An 846-nucleotide genomic window follows, 5' to 3' on the forward strand; every position below is an offset into this window, starting at 1 on the left:
CAAATGTATAATTTAATATGTTTCAATTGTAAGAAAATAAACATAGGCGTAGAAAGTAACTTCAAACAGACGGCCATGATTTCTGAAGTGTTAACGTATTACAGGGTAGGGACAGCAAGAAAATGGCCGGTAGCGTGTGTTCATCAGTGGTTTGGAAGTTGTAAATTTTTGTTAATATCTCCGTTTTATATGGATGAACGTATGGCTAAAGTGAAATTTTCTTCTACAGCAGAACGAATTTGGAAACGGTATGTACGAACATATGTTTTCTTTGAGCATAAGGAAGATTTTACAGCGGCATAAAATTTCGTGTTTGACTAAAAACAGAGATGAATTGTCATGTCTATCGTTAAAAAAAACCTTAATAATTGTTTACAAAATACACTCCTTTCCTTAACATTATCACGAAAGAATACCGTTTTCTGATATTGCATAATATAGATATTCTGTAAATATTTGTCTATATATGACAAAATTTGTGTAATTTGTACAATGCGGTAACTTCTATATAATTACTATATATTTTATTTTCCAAAGTTAAAATATTATTATTTAAATTCTTATTCGTAATAATTAAAATAAATTAGTAGTGTGAATATTATATTAGAGACCTAAGGGATTTAAGGTGATAGTCATAATCATTGCATATAAAACATTGAGAAACATTTTCAATTTTTAACCTTTAATAGCACATGTCAATGTACATTACAAATTTTGCAGTTCTTTTTACTTCAGATCACTTAAAACTTTTAATTTCTGCTCTGCAATTAAAAATCTATAATAATGAATTGATTTGAAATTGTATGTATGAAAAAGTTAGTTTCAAAAAATAATTTTTATGAAAAA

At 27.0% G+C, this 846-nt stretch overlaps 1 protein-coding gene across 1 annotated transcript in view; it reads left to right on the forward strand.

Annotated features, from left to right (window-relative positions):
• The first annotated feature begins 123 nt into the window (after nt 1-123).
• Nucleotides 124-846, forward strand: part of LOC108572482 (ATP-dependent helicase brm) — an 18,515-nt gene continuing 17,792 nt past the window's right edge. Inside the window, exon 1 of the mRNA XM_017934725.1 lies at nt 124-248. The gene's annotated coding sequence lies outside the window, so the exon portion shown is untranslated. The remainder of the gene's footprint in view (nt 249-846) is intronic.

Source organism: Habropoda laboriosa, unplaced genomic scaffold (genome assembly GCF_001263275.1).
Source record: "Habropoda laboriosa isolate 0110345459 unplaced genomic scaffold, ASM126327v1 scaffold65, whole genome shotgun sequence".
NCBI classification, from domain to species: domain Eukaryota; kingdom Metazoa; phylum Arthropoda; class Insecta; order Hymenoptera; family Apidae; genus Habropoda; species Habropoda laboriosa.